Below are 18332 nucleotides of genomic sequence, written 5' to 3'. Positions count from 1 at the left end.
GGGGGAGGAGTTAAGATGGCAGAGGAGTAGGGGACCCTAATTTCTTCTGGGCCCTGGAATCCCGCTGGAGAGCTATCGCATCATTCTGAACACCTGTCAAATTAACCGGAGCTCTGAGAAAAGACTTGCTAGAATAGAAATAGAAAAGTGATCACTTTTTGCAAGGTGGGAGGTGTGGAGACGTGAACCCAAGACAGTATGTCAGAAGACAAAGCGCAGAGGGAGAGAGCCTCCGTAAGCCAGGCACTGGAAAGTACTAGAAGCAGCAGAGCACAAGGGTCGAACTCTTAAAAGTCTGCCTGAAAGGTGCTCAGGGGGCGAGGTGGAGTGGGAATCCCAGGTGGGACAGCATAGTCTCAGGATCCCCCGGATCACAAAAAGAATGGGGGTGCCTGAGTGCTGCAGAGTTCCCAAGCCCTGGAGGGGGGAAGCCAGCTGAAAACAGCGAGTCCAGGCTCCGGCTTTCTGCTTGGTGTTGCCATAAAGCGGGAACTGAGGCAGGGCTGGGCAACTGCTCTCCAGCTGGCGTCCCTCCAGAGGCAGAACCGCAGTGAGGCCTCCCTCCCATCCCTGGGAGGAGTGGCCCAGGCGCGTGCTGCAGGAGTCCCTAAAGTTTAGAGACTCCAAACAGGGTCACCTGCCTGAGATAAAGTGCTCCATATCAGGCCGGGTGAACACAGAGTAGGGAAGGACACCAGGGAGACCAGGGTGCTTGACTCTATGAGGGCTCACCAAAGAGTGAAGGGCCGAACTTCCAGCTCTGGGGCTGGAGACTGGGCTGCAGCCTTGTTCATCCCCCCCACCATCGGTGCTGAAAGCCCTCGGCCCCATAGTACAATCTGGGGCTGCTTACACTGCGCCCAGTGTTGTAGCAGGGGCAGTTCTGCTGGGACAACGATATCTAAGAATCAGGACAACAGGTCCCTCGCCAGAAAACCAGCAGAAACATCCAGCTAATACCGAGTGTCCCCCTCATAGAAGGCTGCAGAACTCCAGCTCTTGGGGAAAACAGTATATGGCATTTGTGGGGTTTTTCTTATTATTCTGTAGTCTTTTGGTTTTATATTTTTTCCTTTTCAGCTGTTTTCTTATTTTATCATTTCTTTTTTTAAGTCTTTTTAAATTTTCATTCTTACATTTACATTTATATATATATATTTCTCATTTTTGGCTTCCTTTCATTGTATTTAATTTTATTTTTGTGTATATATGTGTGTGTGTGTGTGTGTGTGTGTGTGTGTGTGTGTGTTTTTCTCTCTCCTATTTTGGGGTCTAGTTTCTTCTAACAAACAGACCAAAATACACTCAGGATCTAGTTTATTGTTCTGTTCTATTTCTTGTTTGACTTTCTCTCTCTCTCTCTGTTTTGTTTTTGTTTTTGTTTTTGTTTTGTTTTTTGTTTTGGTTTCTGTTCTCTTCTGATTTGTTTAGTGTATAGTTTTCTGGTGCCTTGTTGCTATTTTTGTATTTTCTCTCTCTTTCATCTGTTCTTTTCTGGACATAATGATGAGATGGGAAAACTCACCCCAAAAGAGAACAGGAGGCAGTACTCACTGCCAGAGATTTAATCAATATGGATATAAGTAAGATGTTGGAACTAGAATTTAAAACGATTATAAAGATACTAGCTGGGCTTGAAAAAGCATAGAAGACACTAGAGAATCCCTTACTGGAAAAATAAGAGAACTAAAATCTGATCAGGTTGAAATAAAAAAGGCTATTACTGAAATGCAATAAAAAATGGAGGCTTAACTGCTAGCATAAATGAGGCAGAAGAGAGAGTCAGTGATATGGAAGACAAAATGATGGAGAACAAGGAAGCTGAGAAAAAGGTAGATAAACAACTACTGGATCATGAGAGGAGGATTCGAGAGATCAGTAATACCATAAAGTGAAACAATATTAGAATAATTGGGGGATGTGTGGGTGGCTTAGCAGTTGAGTGCCTGCCTCCGGCCCAGGGCCTGATCCTGGAGTCCCGGGATCGAGTCCCACATCGAGCTCCCTGCATGGAGCCTGCTTCTCCCTCTGCCTGTGTCTCTGCCTCTGTGTGTGTGTGTGTGTGTGTGTGTGTGTGTGTGTGTGTGTCTCATGAATAAATAAATAAAATCTTTTTTAAAAATTAGAATAATTGGAGTTCCAGAGGAAGAGGAGAGAGAGAGAGAGAGAGAGGAGGTTTATTTAAACAAATTATAGCACAGAACTTCCCTAATCTGGGGAAGGAAACAGGCATCCAAGTTCAGGAGACACAGAGAATCCATCTCAAAATCAATAAAAATAGGTCAACACCTTGACATATAATAGTGAAGCTTGCAAATTTCAGAGATAAAGAGAAAATCCTGAAAGCAGCTTGGGACAAGAAGCTCTTAACCTGGGACTCCTGGGTGGCTTAGTGGTTGAGCACCTGCCTTCATGCCTGGGGCGTGATCCTGGAGACTCAGGATCGAGTCCCACATCGGGCTCCCTGCATAGAGCCTGCCTGTGTCTCTGCCTGTGTCTTTGCCTCTCTCTGTGTGTCTCTCATGAATAAATAAATAAAAATAAAAAAAGACGCTCTTAACCTATAATGGTAGAGATATAAGACTGGCAGCAGATCTGTCCACAGAGACCTGGCAGGCCAGAAAGGACTGGCATGATATATTCAAGGTGCTAAAGGGGGAAAATATGCAGCCAAGAATACTTTATGCAGCAAGGCTGTCATTCAGAATAGAAAGAGAAATAAAGAGCTCCCAGGAGAAACAAAAACTAAAAGAATTTGTGGTCACCAAACCAGCCCTACAAGAAATATTAAAAGGGATCCTTTGAGCGAAGAGAGAGCTCAAAAGTAACATAGACCAGAAAGGAACAGAGACAGTACACAGAAACATTGACTTTACAGGTAACACAATGGCACTAAATTCATATCTTTCAATAATTACTCTGAATATAAATGGGTTAAATGCTCCAATAAAAAGACACAGGGTATCAGATTGGATAAAAAAAAAAAAAAAAAAAAAACCCAAGACCCATCAATATGCTGTCTACAAGAGACTCATTTCATACCCAAAGACACCTCCAGATTGAAAATGAGGGGGTAAAGAACCACTTATCATGCTAATAGATGTCAAAAGAAACCTGGGGTAGAAATCCTTATATCAAATAAATTAGATTTTTAAAAAATATTTTATTTATTTATTTATTTGAGAGAGAGAGAGTGAATGAGGAGAGAAGCAGAGGGAGAAGCAGACTCCCTGCTGAGCAGGGAGCCCGACATGGGGCTTGATCCTAGGACCCCAGGATCATGACCTGAGCCAAAGGCAGCCACTTGACCAACTGAGCCACCTTGGCACCCCCAATTTTTAAAATCTAAAAGTTAGATTTTATTTTATTTTATTTTATTTTTTGACCTCTGAACTTTTTATTGGCCTCCTGCTCCTCAAAGGGTACCATGTTTCTGCTGCCTCAATGCCTCAGAATTTTGGTGTTGTTGATCTCAGACACCGCCTTGCTGTTCATGATCTTACAGGTGGTGGTCTTCTGGATGGTCTGTCTGCAAGGAGTTGCTGTTGTCCAGGGCATCAATAAGACTGAAGTCCTTCCCATCTTCCAACAGGTGACAACAGTAGGTGGCAATCTCAGCCTCCAGCTTGACCTTGACATTCAGCAGAGCCTCATATTCCTGGGCCTGGCACTGCCCCTCTGCCAGGCTGGGACAGCTCTGACTCCAGGTGCAGCAGGACCCCGTTGAGCTGTTCCATCTGCATCGCGTAGCAGGTCTCGACCTCCCTCAGGCTGTTCTCCAAGCTGGCCTTCAGGTTTCTCATTGAGTCCAGGTTGATCTCCAAGGACTGGGTGGTACTTCTCCGCTCCATGAGGGTCATCTCAGCTTCTCTTATCTCAGCAGTCTGTGTGGTGACCACCGTGGTGCTCTCCTCGATCTGCTGGGACCAGTACTTGTCCAGCTGCTCCCAGATCTTTTTTTTTTTTTTAATTTTTATTTATTTATGATAGTCACACAGAGAGAGAGAGAGAGAGAGAGAGAGAGAGGGGCAGACACACAGGCAGAGGGAGAAGCAGGCTCCATGCACCGGGAGCCCGACGTGGGATTCGATCCCGGGTCTCCAGGATCGCGCCCTGGGCCAAAGGCAGGCGCCAAACCGCTGCGCCACCCAGGGATCCCTACTCCCAGATCTTCTGAGCCAGCTCGTCATACTGGGCCCGGATATCTGCCATGATCTTGCTGAGGTCCTGAGATGTGGGTGCATCCAACTCCACTGTCAACCCAGAGTTGACGATTTGGTTTTATAGATCCTTTACTTCCTCCTCGTGGTTCTTCTTCGTGAAGAGCAGCTCCTCCTTGAGAGCCTCGATCTCTGTCTCTAGCTGCAGCCCAGTGACATTGGTGTCATCAAGGACCTTGCAAAGCCTATGGATGTCACTCTCCACAGACTGGTGCATGGCCACCTCCATCTCATACTTTACTCAGAAGTCGTCAGCAGCAAGACGGGCATTATCAATCTGCAGAATGATGCAGGCATTGTCCACAGCACTGGCAAAGATCTGAGCCCTCAGGTCCTCAATGGTCTTGAAGTAATGCCCCCAGTCTCTGACCTGGGGTCCCTTCTTCTCCAGGTGTTCCCGAGTTTTCATCTCCAGTTTCTGATCATCAGCCTCCAGGCTCCTCCCCCTCTCCAGGTAGGAGGCCAGGTGGTCATTCAGGTCTTGCATGGTCTCCTTCTCTCCCTGGATACCCTCTATGCCTGCCAGTCCCCCAACCATCCCTGCAGCTGGGCCTCCGGACCCCCAGCCACCCTGAAAGCTGGTGGAGCAGGATACAGAGATCTAGGAGCCCGAGCCCCCTGCACCTGCATAGACGCTGGCCACACTGCTGCTGATTGTCTGGACCCGGTGGCTGGGTGACTGCCTGGAGCCCAGGGACTGGTCGTTGGAAGAGAAGGTGGAGCAGGTGGTGAAGCTCATGCTGTTCGGAGAGTAAGAAGGTGAGACGGGAAGCCAGGACTCAGGCTCCAGCCAGTGACAAATTAGATTTTAAACCAAAGACTGGAATAAGAGATGAAGAAGGACACTACATCATAATAAAAGGGTCTGTCCAATAAAAAGATCTAAGAAATATAAATATTTATGCCCCTAACTTGGGAGTAGCCAATTCTATAAACCAATTAATAACAAAATTAAAGAAACACATTGATAATAATACAATAATAGCAGGGGACTTTAACACCCCACTCACAGCAATGGATAGAATATATAAACAGAAGATCAACAAGGAAACAAGGGCTTTGAACAACACACTGGAGCAGATGGACTTCACATATATGTTCAGAACATTTTATCCCAACACAACAGAACACACATTCTTCTTGAGTGCACATGGAACATTCTCCAGAATGGATCACATACTGGGACACAAAGTAGGTCTCAACTGGTACCAAAAGATTGGGATTATTCCTTGCATATTTTCAGACCACAATGCTTTAAAACTTGCTCAATCACCAGAGAAAATTAGGAAGCAAGACAAATACATGGAGGTTAAAGAGCATCCTACTAAAGAATTAATGAGTCAATTGGGAAATTAAAGAAGAATTTTAAAAATTCATGGAAGCAAATGAAAATGAAAACACAACTCTTCAGAACCTTCGGGATGGGGGATCCCTGGGTGGCGCAGCGGTTTGGCGCCTGCCTTTGGCCCAGGGCGCGATCCTGGAGACCCGGGATCGAATCTCCCGGTGCATGGAGCCTGCTTCTCCCTCTGCCTGTGTCTCTGCGCCTCTCTCTCTCTCTGTGACTATCATAAATAAATAAAAATTAAAAAAAAAAAAAAAGAACCTTCGGGATGCAGCAAAGGCAAAGAGGGAAGTATATAGCAATACAAGCCTTTCTCAAGAAACAAAACAAAACAAAAGTCCCAAATATACAATCTAATCTTACACTTAAAGGAGATGGAGAAAGAACAGCATGTAAAACCTAAATCCAGCAGGAGAAGAGAAATAATAAAGATTAGAGCAGAAATCAATGAAATAAAAATCAAAAGAATAGTAGAACAGATCAACAAAACTAGGAGCGGATTCTTTGAAGGAATTAATAAGATTGATAAGCCCCTAGGCAGACTTATCAAAAAGAAAAGAGAAAGGACCTGAATAAATAAGAACATTTTATTGGAGAGGAGAGATCACAACCAACACCAAAGAAATACAAAAAATTATAAGAATATGTTATAAGCAATTATATGCCAACAAATTAGGCAATCTAGAAGAAATAGATGCATTCCTAGAGACATAAAAACTACCAGAACTAAAACAGGAAGAAATAGAAAACCTGAAAAGACCTATAACCAGAAAAGAATTGAAGCAGTAATCAAAAAATCTCACAACAAATGAGAGTCCAGAGCTAGAAGTCTTTCCAGGAGAATTCTACCAAACATTTAAAGAAGAATTAAAACCTATTCTTTCTGTGATCCTTGGGTGGCGCAGCGGTTTAGCGTCTGCCTTTGGCCCAGGGCGCGATCCTGGAGACCCAGGATCGAATCCCACGTCAGGCTCCCGGTGCCTGGAGCCTGCTTCTCCCTCTGCCTATGTCTCTGCCTCTCTCTCTCTCTCTCTGTGTGACTATCATAAATAAATAAAACATTAAAAAAAAAACTATTCTTCTGAAGCAGTTTTGAAAAATAGAAATGGAAGGAAAACTTTGAAACTCATTCTATGAGACCAGCATTCCTCCTTGAGTTTGATTCCCAAACCAGAAACCCCAAAATTCTCCCAAAAGGGAGAATTAGAGACCAACATCCCTGATGAACATGGATGCAAAAATTCTCACCGAGATACTAGAGGGAACATACCTCAATATCATAAAACATGATGCATCACATCAACAAGAGAAAGGATAAAAACCAGATGATCATTTCGATAGATGCTGAAAAAGCATCTGACAAAGTACAACATCTATTCATGATAAAAATCCTACACAAGGCAGGTTTATTTATTTATTTTTAAAAAAAGATTTTATTTATTCATGAGAGACACAGAGATAGAGAGAGAGAGAGAGAGGCAGAGACACAGGCAGAAGGAGAAGCAGGCTCCATGCAGGGAGCCCGACGTGGGACTCGATCCCGGGTCTCCAGGATCATGCCCTGGGCCGAAGACGGCGCTAAACCACTGATCCACTGGGGCTGCCCCAACAAAGCAGATTTAGAGAGAACATACCTCAACCCAATAAAGGCATATATGAAAAACCCATAGCTAATTCCATCTTCAATGGGGAACATCTGACTTTTCCTTGTTTCCTCCAGGAACAAGACATGGATGTCCACTCTCATCATTGTTATTCAACATTGCCTGAACAATCAGACAATGAAAAGAAGTAAAAGGCATCCAAATTAGCAAGGAAGAAGTAAAACTTTTTCTATTTACAAATGACATGATACTATATGCGTAGAAAACCTGAAAGACTCCAGCAAAAACTACTAGAACTGATAAATGAGTTCAATAAAGTTGCAGGATACAAATCAATATACAGAAACCCACTGCATTTCTATACACTAATAATGAAGTAGCAGAGAGAGAAATTAAGAAAACAGCTCCATTTACACCCAAAATAATAAAATATCTAGGAATAAACTTAACCAAGGAGGTAAAAAGACCTACACTCTGATGAAAGAAATTGAAGATGACATAAACAATTGGAAAGATATTCTATGCTCATGAGTTGGAAAAACAAATATTGCTAAAATGTCTATACTACCCAAAGCAATCTACAGATTTAATGCAATCCCTATCACAATACTAACAGAATTTTTCACCAAACTAGAACAAATGATCCTAACATCTGTATGGAACCACTGAAGAGCCAAAACAATCTTGAAAAAGAAGAACACAACTGATGGTATCACAATCCCACATTTCCAGATACACTACAAAGCTTCAGTAATCAAAACAGTATGGTACTGGCACAAAAATAGACATATATTTCAATGGAACAGGATAGAGAGCCCAGAAACAAACCCAGGATTGATTGATTGATTCATTCATTCATGAGAGAGAGAGACACACACACACACACAGAGGCAGAGACACAGGCAGAGGGAGAAGCAGGCTCCACGCAGGGAGCCCGATGCGGGACTCGATCCCGGGTCTCCAGGATCCTGTCCTGGGCTGAAGGCAGGCGCTGAACCACTGAGCCACCCAGGGATCCCCCCATGATTTATTTATATAGTCAGTTAATATTCTACAAAGGAGGCAAGACTATGCAATGGGAAAAAAGCAGTCTCCAACGAATGGTGCTGGGAAAACTTGACAGCTACATGAAAAAGAATGAAATTGAAAAAAAAAAAAAAAAAGAAACTGTACCACTTTCTTACACCATACCCAAAAATAAATTCAAAATGAATTAAAGACCTAAATGTGAGACCTCAAACCATAAAAATCTTAGAGGAGAGCACAGGCAGTAATGTCTCTGACATTGGCTGTCGCAACATTTTTCTAGCTATGTCTCCTGAGGCAAGGGAAACAAAAGCAAAAATAAACTATTGGGACTACACCAAAATAAGAAGCTTCTGCACAATAAAGGAAACAATCAACAAAACTAAAAGACAACCTACTGAATGGGAGAAGCTATATGCAAATGACATATCCAATAAGGGGCCAGTATGCAAAATATATAAAGAACAATTGACACCAAAACTCACAAATAATCCAGTTAAAAAATGGGTAAAAGACATACAGATGGCCAACAGATACAGGAAAAGATGCTCGACATCACTAATCATCAGGGAAATGTAAATCAGAAACACAGTGAGATCTCACCTCACATGTCAGAATGATTAAAATAAAAAACACAAGAAACAAATGTTGACCAGGATGTGGAGAAAAAGAAACACTTGGGATCCCTGGGTGGCTCAGTGGTTTAGCGCCTTCCTTCGGCCCAGGACATGATCCTGGAGACCCAGGATCGAGTCTCATGTCGGGCTCCCTGCATGGAGCCTGCTTCTCCCTCTGCCTGTGTCTCTGCCTCTCTCTCTCTGTGCGTCTCATGAATAAATAAATAAAATCTTTAAAAAAAAAAAGCATAAAATTGTCTTAAAAAAAAAAAAAAGAAAAAGAAACCCTTGCATACTGTTGGTGGGAATGCAAATTGGTGCAGCCACTGTGGAAAATAGTATGGAGGTTCCTCAAAAGATGAAAAATAGAACCATCTTATGATTCAGTAATTCCACTAGTGGATATGTACCCAAAATATACAGAAACACTAATTTGGAAAGGTAAATGTACCTTATGTCTATGATAGCATTATTTACAATAGCCAAATTACAGAAGTAGCCTAAGTGTCCATCCATAGGTGAATGGATACAGACGAGGTGGTATATATACCCAATGGATATCACCCAGCCAGACAAAAGAATGAATTCTTGCCATTTGCAACAACATGGATAGAGCTAGAGGGTATTATGCTAAGTCAGGGAAAGACATACCGTATGATTTCACTCATATATAAAGTGAAGAAACAAAACAAATGAACAACAACAAAAAAAGAGACAAACCCCAAAATAGACTCAACTATAGAGAACAAAGTGATGGTGACCAGAGGGGGATGGGTGAAATAGGTGTTTGGGATTAAGGAGGGCACTTGTGATGAGCACCAGGTATTGTATGAAGTGTTGAATCTCTACACTGTATACCTGAAACTAATATAACACTGTGTGTTAACTATGCTGGAATTAAAATGAAATCTTTTAAATTAATTAATCAACTAATTAATTATTTTAAAAAGAATTCTTTTTCTGAGCAGATAAATCTGCCTGGGATCTTAGGAACAGGATAAGGCATTAAGCCAAACCTCATTGTTAACCCCAGGAACATAATCCAGAGTGTGGCAGGCACCATGATTTCAAAACTAGGCTTGCGGGTGGAAGGTCACAAGTAGACTGACAAGAGGATATTTCTAAGGTTGGCTCTTGCCTCCCTTCATATTTGTTTATGTCTGTTTTCGTTGATTCTGGGAACTTCACAGCACCATCCCAATATATTCCTTTTCTACTAAGGTTACCCAGAATTAGTTTCTGTTGTTTGTAACCAAGAACACTGACCAGCACACTGCAGTGACATCTTTTCATTTGTCATTATTTTAAGACAAATTAAAACTTTAATGTAATTCATGTGTTAAATCTATCCAATAGGCACGGATTAAAGAAAGATAATACTCATTGTTGAAAAGGATGTGAAGAGTAGGTGCTGATGGGTTTTAATCTGGAACTCTGCTTAACGATTGAAAGTTTGGAGAGAAGATTCTGGATCTGATGGTGGTGACATAGCTTTTTTCCCCTGTTGTTTTCTTTGAAAAATTGTTTTTAAGATTTTTTTTTTAAGTAATCTCTACACCCAACATGGGGCTGGAATTCACAACCCTAAGATCAGTAGTTGAATGCTCCACTGACTGAGCCAGTGTGTGTCCTCCATTTTTTAACTGTTATAAAAACACATAAAATTGTAAGCATTTTAGGTTTGCAGTGTTGAGTACTTTCACATTGTGGTGCACCATCGTCCATCTCAGGAATTCTTTTCATCTTGTAAAACTGAAACTCTACACCTACCAGGTAATAACTTCCCATTCTCCCTTCCCCCAAACCCTAGCAACCACCCTTAAACTTTCTGTCTCTATGATTTTAACCACTCTAGGTACTTCACATAATTGAAATAATATATTTATCTTTTTGTGACTGGCTTATTTTACTTAGCGTGATGAGGGAGACGCTTTTTAATCTCTCTGGATCCCCAATTAAAAACAGTGGGACGGCTGGGTGGTTCAGTGGGTGAGTGTCTGCCTTTGGCTCAGGGTGTGATTCCAGGGTCCTGGGACAGAGTCCTTCATCGGGCTCCCTGCAGGGAGCCTGCTTCTCCCTCTGCCTGTGTCTCTGCCTCTCTCTATGTCTCTCATGAATAAAGAAAATCTTTAAAACACACACACACACACACACACACACACAAACAGAGCAACTGGGGTCAAACCCAAAAACCCAAGGATAATATTTATAACAAAACTAGGTGCTATGAACTGTTTGCCCCTCAAATTTATACACTGAACCCTAAACTCCAATATGACATTGTTTGGAGATAGAGCTTTTAGGAGGTAATTAAGGTTAAATGAAGTCATGAGTCCCTAATACAATAGGATGGGTGGCCTGATAAGAGGGAAAGGTCTCTTTCCATGAACACACACCAATGAAAGGCCAGGTAGGGGCACCGTGGCCATCTACAAACCAGAAAGTGAGTTCTTCCTAGAAACCAGATCCTGCTGGACACTGATCTTGGACTTTCCACACTCCAGTACTGTGAGAAATAACTTTCTATTGTTTAAGCTACTCCGTGTGTGGTACTTCTCGACGGCAGCAGGATGTGACTTCTATACAAGGTGACGGTGCTTCCAGGAACTCCAAAATACAAGCTGGTGAGGACAAAGGATTGGTAACCACGGACCTGCACGGTATTAGCATCTGTGCAGAAAGAAGCAGAAGGGAGGAAGGAGGCATCTAACAGATCTGAGAATAGGAATTGGTAGAAAGAGTCAACAGACATCCGCTGAGAAGCCTGACCATTTAGAGAACAGCAGCTGAACCTGGGAAGTTCTCTTGGCCTTTCCACCAGGGGCTGAAGGCCGGGGCAGGGCTTTCTTCCAGAGCAGGGCCTCGCCCGTGGGAAGGAGAAGGCAGGGGTGACAACCAAAAGCAGAGGCGGGCGCGCAGGGGTGCGGAGCTGACCTGCAAACCAGCTCGGACTCATTTACAGGCCAGGTGGAGCCTGCGGAAGCTCCGGAGCCGAGCTGGGAGCAGAGTGAGGAGGCCTCTAGCTGGGAACGAGGAGCAACGTTGAAGACCAGCCGCAGGGATCCCTGCTGGGCTCAGCGGGTTAGCGCCGCCTTGGGCCCAGGGCGTGACCCCGGGGATCGAGTCCCGCATCGGGCTCCCTGCAGGGAGCCTGCTTCTCCCTCTGTCTCTCTCTATATATAATAATATAATAAATAAATCTTAAAAAAAAAAAAAAAAAAAGACCAGCCGCCCAGGCGTCCTGCTCCTCCCCGCTCACTGTCCACCCGCTTGCAGGAGCTTGAACTCGGTCTTTCGCACCTGATGGCTTCGCGACCCCGGTCAAGTTCCAGAAACGCCACTCGTCCCCAGGTGCAAGTGAGGAGTGAAGCCGCAGCTCGTGCGCGGGGACGAGCAACACCCCGGCCCGGCCGAGAGGGGGGCTCCGGGCCCGCCCCGCCTGCCAGCGCGCACACTCGAGCCCCGACCCACGCGCTCCCGCGGGGACGCGGGGTCCTCTCTTCGGGGACCTGGGGGTGGGGGCGGCCGTGCAGAGCAGCAGCAGCGGGGCCGGGCCGAGCCAGCGGAGGCGGTGACCCCCGACGACCCGGAGCCCCAGCGCCAAGGGAAGAACCCAGCCCAGGCCTGGAGGAGACAGACTTGTGGGCTTCTGTGCATGATGGCAAGCCCTGTCCCTTCTCTGAGCCTCAGGTCCACCCCCCACCTCCCCACCCCATGACAGGGGTCGCCTAGAAGTCGGGGAGTCTCTTTTCTTTTTTAGAGATTTCATTCATTCATTCATTTATTCATTCATTCATGCTAGACACACAGAGAGAGGCAGAGACATAGGCAGAAGGAGAAGCAGGCTCCCTGCAGGGAGCTGGATGCGGGGATGATCCCCATCCCAGGACCCCAGGATCACACCTGAGGCTAAGGCAGACCCTCAACCACTGAGCTCAACCATCCAGGCCGCCCCAAGTCGGGGAGTCTTAACAAACTAGCAGACAAGTCTAGTGCCAGACTCGCTAACGGCCGGCTCAGTGGGTTGGACCCTGAAAGTGGTGTTTCTCAGAGGACAGGCTGGCTTGAGTGAACACCACGTCCTCTGAGCCTATAAGCAGGACAAAGATGGCTTTCCGTCAGGAGGCTGGCAGAGGGTCCCTTCAGGAGAGGGCAGAGGGCAGGGGTCAGCACCCCATCATCGCTCTGCTGTGAGAACACAGAATTTCCATCTTGGCCTGACTCCCTCCCCTCTCCCTTCCCCTCCCTTCCCCAGCCAGCAGCCTCTGGGCTGCCTCCCCCCAGCCAGCTGGTGTATGCTCAGAAAATCCAAAGTCATTGCCATGTGAGTGGAGGGGGATGTAATTAAGAAGGCCCCTTTTATTTTGTTGAGGTAGTTTCCTTGTATTGTTAGTTTGTTAAGTGTCTTTAACTTAAATGGGTGTCAGTTAGTAAATTAGATTAGTTTTGTCAGTGCCTTTTCTATATTGAAATGCTCCTGTGGTTCCTTCCCCTCCTTTTGTGGATGTGCTGTAAATTACATTAATACATTTTTGTATGTTGAACTATCTTTGCATTCTGGGAATAAATCCCATGCAGTCATGGTGTATAATCCTTTGCATATGCCACTGAATTGTTTGCTAGTATTTTGTGGAGGATTTTTGCATGGATGCTCATGACATTTGGGTGTGGTTCTTTCTTTCTTTCTTTCTTTCTTTCTTTCTTTCTTTCTTTCTTTCTTTCTTTCTTTCTTTCTCTTTCTTTCTTTTTTTTATTTAAAGACTTATTTATTCAAGAGAGACACAGAGAGGCAGAGACATAGGCAGAGGGAGAAGCAGGCTCCATGCAGGGAGCCCGATGTGGGACTTGATCCCAGGACTCCAGGATCACACCCTGGGCCAAAGGCAGACGCTCAATGGCTGAGCCACCCAGGGATCCCTGCTGTCTGGTTTTGATAACAGGGTAATGCCTTTGTAAACTGAGTTGGGAAGTGTTCTCTCCTTTTCAGTTTTTTGCAAAAGTTTGAGAAAGATTGGTATTAGTTCTTTAAATGTTTGGTAGAATTCACCAACGAAGCCGTTAGGTTCAGGGCTTTTCTTTGTTGGATTGTTTGGGTTTTAAGCAAAGTGTTACTCAAAACTTCTCAGCACCCTCTAGTTGTCAGATGTTGGGAAATTTTTTTATCACTGATTCAGTCTCCTTACTAGTTATAGTTCTATTCGGATCTTCTATTTCTTCATGATTTAGTCTTGGTGGGTTTGTGCTTCTAGAAATTTGTCCATTTTTAAAAAGATTTTATTTATTCATTTGACAGAAGGAGTGAGAGAGCACAAGCAGGGGGTCAGTAGAGAGAGAAGGAGAAGCAGATCCTGCACTGAGCAGGGAGCCCAATGTGGGACTCTACCCCAGGACCCTGGACTCATGACCTGAGCTGAAGGTAGATGCCTGACTGAGCCACCCAGGTGCCCCGAATTTGTCCATTTCATCAATGTTACCCAATTTGTTAGCATACAATTGTTCCAGTACTCTCTTGCAGTTTTTTTTTATTTCTGTAGAATCAGTGGTAATGTCCCCACTTCCATTTTTCAAAAGATTTTATTTACTTATTTGACACAGAGAGAGCACACACAGGGGAAGAGGGACAAACTGACTCTGTCGAGCAAGGGGCCTGACACAGGGCTTGATCCCAGGACCCTGGGATCACAACCCAAGCCGAAGGCAGATATTTAACCGACTGAGGCACCTCTCCACTTTCATTTCTGATGTGAATGATTTGTCTTCTCTTTTTTTCAGTCCATCTAGCTAAAGTTTGTCAATTTTGTTGTTTTTTTCAAACAACTAACTTCTGGTTTCATTGGTATTTCTCTTCTGTATTTCATTTCTCTCTGCTCTAGTCTTTATTATGTCCTTTCTTCTGCTAGCTTTGGGCTTAGTTTGTTCTTTTTCTAGTTCCTTAAGATGTAAGGTAGGTTGCTGATTTGAGAACTTTTCTTGTTTTTTAACATAAGCATTCATAGCTATTCATAATAAACAACAGGGAAGAAGTCAAATCTCATACAAGATTATTGTATGAAAAAGAGAATAAGGAGCAGAATTACATCCTTATTAGCAGTGAAAGCATACCAATAGGATATGAGCAAGAGACATAAATGACAATCACTTATTTCAAAATGACCGAGACGATCTTTCCTTTTTTTTTTTAATGTATGCTCGGGCAGCTCCGGTGGTGCAGCAGGTTAGCGCTGCCTGCGGCCCAGGATGTTATCCTGGAGACCTGGGATCGAGTCCACGTCAGGCTCCTGCATGGAGCCTGTTTCTCCCTCTGCCTGTGTCTCTGCCTCTCTCTCTCTCTGTGTCTCTATGAATAAATAAATAAAAATCTTTAAAAAAAATGTATGCTCCATGCCCAGCGTAGAGCCCAGTATGGGACTTGAACTCACAACCCTGTGATCAAGACCTGAACTGAAATTGAGTTGGTCACCCAACAGGCTCTGGTGCCCCAAATGAACTAAAAGATCTTAAGGAAATGGTATGTGATATGAAAGCATAACATCAATTAGGACGAGGAAAGCTCAGAAATGAAGTGAAAGAGCTCAGAAAAGAATATACAAATAAAAGAAGAAAAATACAAAATAAAGCCTAAAACAAAAGGAACACAAGGAGGAATAAATACGGCAGGTAACGCTATAAGAGAAATATAAGGAGGAAAGAAGGAACATCTAAAAAATAAAAAAGGAAGATATAAAGGATTGGAGAAAAAGCAAAAAATATTGAAGAGAGAACAAAGATCCAACATATGAATAACAAGAGTCTTCTTAAGAAGCAAATCAGAGCAAGAGAAAACTTGTAATTCTAAAACTTATAATTCAAAAAAGTTGTCATGAAATTTTTAAAAATCGATGTTATGTTTTGAAAGATCTTACCATTTGCCTGAGATAACTGACCTAGAACGAGTGACACCAAGGCATAGTTTGGCAAAATTACCAGAACTTATAGAAAAAGAAAATTATTTTTGAGAATTTAAATTTTTATTTTATTTTTAAAAATATTTTATTTATTTATTCATGAGAGGCACAGAGAGAGAAAGACACACACAGGCAGAGGGAGAAGCAGGCTCCTCACAAGGAGCCCGATGTGGGACTTGATGCCAGGACTCCAGGATCTCGCCCTGAGCCAAAGGCAGACACTCAACTGCTGAGCTACCCGGTCATCCCAAAATTTTATTTTTATTAGAGAGAGAGCGCATGAGTGCATGTGAGTTGGGGAAAAAGGAGCAGAGGGAGAAGAAGAGAGAAAAAAATCTTCAGCAGTTTCCACATTCAGTGCAGAGCCCAATGTGAGGCTCTATCTCACAACCCTGAGATGATGACCTGAGCTGAAATCAAGTCAGGCTTAACTGACTGAGCCAGCCAGATGCCCCAAGAAAGAAATATATTTGATGAAACTAGGAGCAAGTAAAAAGGGCAAACAAATTGCAAGGGAAAGAAAATTCGGTTTTCATCATAAGAAAATGAAATATCTTGAGGAAAGAAAATGTGAACCCAAAATTTTATGTTTAGATAATTGATTTTTACATGTAAAGGCTATTGCTATGAAAAAGCTCCAGGAATATTGTAACCCTTCCTGGGAAATCTAGTACAGAGTGAGTTTCAATGGTAAAAAAAAAAAAAACAAAAAACAAAAAAACAAAAAAAAACAAACACTAGTTGTGAACATTAAACACAGAATTCCTTGGAGAACTAAAAGTGTTACAAGAGGGATGCCTTGGTGGCTCCGTTGGTTGAGTGTCTGCCTTCAGCTCGGGGTCCTGGGATTGAGCTCCACATCAGGCTCCCTGCTAAGCAGGGAGTCTGCTTCTCCTTATCCTGCTCCCCTTGCTTGTGCTCTCTCTCTTTGTCAAATAAATAAATAAAACATATTTTTAAAAAGTATTAAAAGGAAGAAGGTATTTAATGGTATAGATTCAGATAATACATAATATGTCTGTTGAAGTAGAGAGGAGTGGAAGGGGTAGAGTGAAAAGTATGTGCAAAAGAAAATTTTTAACTTTTCTCCTCTTTTTAATTTTAAAAGTTTTTTATTTTTAAACTATTTTTATTTTTAAAAAATATTTTATTTATTTATTCATGAGAGACAGAGAGAAAGAGAGAGAGAGAGAGAGAGAGAGAGAGAGAGAGAGAGGCAGAGACACAGGCAGAGGGAGAAGCAGGCTCCATGCAGGGAGCCCGACGTGGGACTCCATCCTGGGACCTGAGGATCACGCCCACTCAACTGCTGAGCCACCCAGGCGTCCCTAATTTCAAAAGTTATTCATTGATTTAAGCAATCTCTATACCCAATGTGGGGATCGAACTCATGACTTGGAGATCAAGAGTCACATGCTCTTCAACTGAGTCAGCCAGACACTCCTTACACCTTTCTTAACAATTATATTGGTAATGATTGTACTCTTATTTTGGAGAGTGTTATTTATATAATGTGGGCTAAAGTAAATGAGTAATTATGGCTTACCCCTATGTTCTGTTTTTTTTTTTTAACATTCTTAGTTTATTAATCCTCTCATGAAAAATCTGCAGAATCATCACAGATAAAGCCACTGCAGAATCTTTACTCCTTCTGTTGTCCAATCTCCAGCTCACTTTTTGCCAGCACCAACATTGGCTTTTGCAGTCCCCCTGACTTTCTTCATTCTGTTTTTGCATTCTTTGCGCTGTTTTCTTGATGTCTTTTTCTTCTCATACAGGCCATGTCTTGCAAGTCTATGTTTGGGTTCATTTTTCTTTGCATAATCCAAGGAATCATAAATCATGCCAAAGCCAGTTGTCTTGTCACCACCAGGATGGGTTCTGAATCCAAATACAAATATGACATCTGGTGTGGTCTTGTACATTTTGGCTAGTTTTTCCCGAATTTCTGTCTTAGGTACTGTTGCCTTCCCGGGGTGAGGAACATCAATGAGCATCTGTTTCTGCTGAAGTGGTTGGTCATGAACTTCCTGGTCTGGATAGTTACTGTGTCGTTCATGATGGTGGCCGAGCTTCAAGCAGCTGGGGAGGAAAAGAGATACCCCTATGTTCTTGAGAACTAAGAATCTCAGTGTGGAAGACAGGAAATAAACATGCAACATAGAAAAGATTATGAACCCCCCCCCCCCTGCAGCCTTGAATTTGAAGGAACCATATAAACTTTTTATCTCTATAAAGATCTAGATCTCTTTCTAGCTCTGACCACCAAAGCACCTTAGAAATAATGAGCAATCTAGTAGCACTAAGCATCTCTAGGTGCTGATTGGGATCTTGCAATACAATTTCCCACTAACAACCATTTGAGCTTCTTGAAGGAATGGCTCATTTTGGGTTTGGGGCAGGAATTGTACAAGATGAGTCTAGGACTCTTGTCATGACAGTGTGGAAACCATCAAAAACTTCCAGGACTGTTTGTTAAAAGTCCTCAGCCTCAAGTTGAAAAGGCTTGGGACACCTGGGTGGCTCAGCAGGTGAGCGTCTGCCTTTGGCCCAGGGCATGATCCTGGAGTTCCAGG

General features: G+C 43.3%; 2 pseudogenes; both read right to left on the bottom strand.

Annotated features, from left to right (window-relative positions):
• Positions 1 to 3441: 3441 nt before the first annotated feature.
• LOC144303561 (keratin, type I cytoskeletal 18-like) lies at positions 3442 to 4959 on the bottom strand (annotated as a pseudogene).
• A 12350-nt stretch (positions 4960 to 17309) lies between these two features.
• Positions 17310 to 17830, bottom strand: LOC144303560 (small ribosomal subunit protein eS24 pseudogene; annotated as a pseudogene).
• Positions 17831 to 18332: the final 502 nt, after the last annotated feature.

Source organism: Canis aureus, chromosome 32 (assembly GCF_053574225.1).
Source record: "Canis aureus isolate CA01 chromosome 32, VMU_Caureus_v.1.0, whole genome shotgun sequence".
In the NCBI taxonomy this organism is placed as follows: Eukaryota; Metazoa; Chordata; class Mammalia; order Carnivora; family Canidae; genus Canis; species Canis aureus.
This window is presented reverse-complemented; position numbering and strand designations above follow the sequence as displayed.